Source organism: Cajanus cajan, chromosome 1 (genome assembly GCF_000230855.2).
Source record: "Cajanus cajan strain Asha chromosome 1, NIPB_CcT2T_4, whole genome shotgun sequence".
Classification (NCBI taxonomy): Eukaryota; Viridiplantae; Streptophyta; class Magnoliopsida; order Fabales; family Fabaceae; genus Cajanus; species Cajanus cajan.
Genome location: NC_138517.1, coordinates 88,699,775 through 88,702,853, shown reverse-complemented (window position 1 = coordinate 88,702,853; position 3,079 = coordinate 88,699,775). Strand labels below are relative to the sequence as shown.

Below are 3,079 nucleotides of genomic sequence, written 5' to 3'. Positions count from 1 at the left end.
CACAAAAATCACATGCCATCACTTGTTGCATAGGAGGAGCATTAGAGTGCATAGCTTGAAGTTGTTGAGGAAGCTTGGCCATCTGTTGATTCAAAGCTTCAATTTGTTGGGAAAGTATCTTGTTTTGAGCCAACACCTCATCTTGAGTACTCAACTCCAAAACTCCTCTCTTGGTTGAAGAACTTCTACCATGCTGGCTCCTGAAGTCTGTGGAAGCCATGGACTCAATGATTGTGATAGCTTCTTCAGCAGTTCTGAACATGACTGACCCTCCAAAAGAAGCGTCCAATATCATCTTGGTTTGAGGTTGTAGCCCATTACAGAAAGTTTGAACTTGAAGCTCCACCTCAAAACCATGATTCGGGCACCTCCTCAACAATGATTTGTACCTCTCCCATGCTTCACATAGTGGCTCATCAGCACCTTGAGCAAAAGTAGCAATAGCAGTTCTGGCTTCAGTGTTCTTAGATGGGGGAAAGAACCTGGCTAAGAATTTGGTCTCCACATCCCTCCAAGTTGTCAGGCTTTGGTTTGGCTGAGAATGAAGCCAAGCCTTAGCCTTACCATTCAGAGAAAATGGAAACAACCTCATGAAAAGTGCCTCTTCATCAGCCCCAGAAACTCCAACTGAACCACACAACTCATAGAAAGTGTAGAGATGAGTGTGTGGGTCTTCATGATCCAGGCCAGAAAATTGATGAGAACTGATAAGCTGTAGCAGTGCAGGCTTCATTTCTGCTAGTTTGTCGTTCATTGTAGGCCTCACAATGCTTGAGAACTCCCTCGGGCTAGTGTAGGTGAAAGTATCACCTATAGTGCGCCTCCGGTTGTGATTGTTATTGTGAGTACCATCTCCACCTTCCATAGTGAACTCAGGAATGTCAGAAACAAAAGCTTCAGAAAACTGAATGGTTGGTTGGCTAACTGGATTTGCTCTAGTCCTCCTTCTCCTCCTATTGCTATTATTCCTCCTTGCCGTGCGTTCAATCTCAGGATCGTTCAACAATGGCTCAGAAGAAACAGTACCTCTGGTTCGGATAGTACCTTGCATACAAGAGAAAACCAAAGACTAGAGTGCACAAGTCAGCCCAAAGAATTAGTTGCTGAAATAGAAATTTGCAATAAAAGTAAGGGAACAAGTCACAAATAGCTATAAATACTAAATCGCCATTCTAATCCCCGGCAACGGCGCCAAAAACTTGTTGAGATTTCCGTTGAAGTACTTTTGTTATAATTGAAATTTAGTTTAATTCCATCAACGGTCTCAAACACGGCAAGTATACCGGCCGTTCAAGTAGTAAAAATATCGTATCCACAGGGATTAGAAGGTAAAATAAGCATTTAATGACTATTCGTGACTAAAGAATGATTCCAAATTGTAGTTCGTCATGTATATGAATCGAAGAGCATGACTACTGGAATGAAAGCTATAAATAAATAATGGTTTGTGAGTGGAAAAGGGTAGAAATGGTAATGGTTTTGTGAGGTTGTGGGGTCAGATTTCACCAAACGTTACACTAATGAGTCCTTAATCTCTTGTTAAATTCATTGCTTAGTCAACCCATAAGTTTACTCAAACCTAATCCCTTAGAGAAAGAGCCTAGGTGCGGATATTGAATATCAATCCCTTGAGTACCCAATATCTACATCTGCATTACGGGCTAGGGTTTAAGACTACTAATGGGTCAAGCTCTATCCCTAGATACAATCACCACTAGACATATGTTTCAGAACTAGTTTCAAAGGTTATTTTCCAATACCCATGGAACCTTAAATCATGCAAAGGGTGATCAATCCAAAGCAAGCATTAAGAATAGAAACAAACACAACAAAGAATAAAACAACATGTATATATATCATTAAAACCGTAAAGATTACAATAGAGTACGTTGGTTACATCTAACCCCACAAAATGGGTGAAACCACTCAACAAAGAGGGTAAATACAAAATAGAGATGAAGGGAGAAATGAAGAACCGAAGGAAAGACCCACACACGAACGGCTTCAAGCTCCGAGAATCCCTTCCACAGCTCCCAAAACGCGCCCAATGTGTGAATGAGGGAGAAACCCTCGAAAATGGCTTCAAATACGAGCCTGGGAGGTCAGATTAGGGTTCTGCGCCCGGCGCATAAGTTGTCGCGCCCGGCTCATAGTCTTCTGAGCACTTTCTGCCTCGTTATAAGCCCGGCGCAATTACTTTTACGCCCGGCGCAGTGTCTTCCAGAGACTTTCAAGCATTCTCTGCCTTAGAGCGAGCCCGGCGCAATTCTCTATTAAGCCCGGCGCAATTCGTTCCAGAGAGTATTGAGGTACTCTCTGCCTCGATCACGCCCGGCGTGGTGGAGTCTCGCGCCCGGCGCATGTACAACTTCCAAAAGTCCACTGCTCTGTTCTTCTCAAGCCCGGCGCAGCGTCATCTTACGCCCGGCGCAGACACTCTGCTCTGCTCCTTGGCTCCTTATGTTTCCAATCCAAAAGATCTTCAATCCTCAAATCTCTAGCTCAATACCTGTACAAAAAATGAGGTGGATTAAGGTATTGTTAGATGAATTTGGGTTAGTTATATCTGCATACAAAATGAACCAAAAAGAGAACAATTATATTGCAATGGTTCAAAGGATGAGTGGAATTTGTTCAATAAGTCTCATCAAAAAGAGGTAAAATTGAGACTTAACAATAAACCAAAATTATAAATATTTATATGTAAAAATTTATATTATTTTACTTTTCTTTTATTTTTTTTAAATTATTCATATTTATTTATAAAAAAAAAGAAGAAAAAAAATAGGAGCGGGGCAGGGGCGGGGCGGGAAAACCCGAACCCCGCCGGGAGCAGGGATGGGGACCTAAATTTTATCCCCAGCGAGTATTAAGGACGGGGCAGGGACGGTTTAAATTTGAGAGTGAGGGCAGGGAACGTAAAACCCGCCCCCTTCCCGCGCCGTTCCCATGCCTATATGTTACTCATGTCGAACTTTAAAAAACATAAAAATGAAACTTCAACTTGAACTCCAATAAATGGGAGTCGGAGGACTGAAAGGAAGCTAGCTAGGACGTGCTTGTCAACATGATCACGGAT

The 3,079-nt window shown here is 42.4% G+C and overlaps 1 non-coding gene across 1 annotated transcript; it reads left to right on the top strand.

Annotated features, from left to right (window-relative positions):
- The first annotated feature begins 350 nt into the window (after positions 1 to 350).
- On the top strand, positions 351 to 456 carry LOC145954020 (small nucleolar RNA R71). Its single transcript, XR_014431231.1, has one exon. It is a non-coding gene; the product is annotated as a small nucleolar RNA R71 (small nucleolar RNA).
- The last annotated feature ends 2,623 nt before the right edge of the window (positions 457 to 3,079 follow it).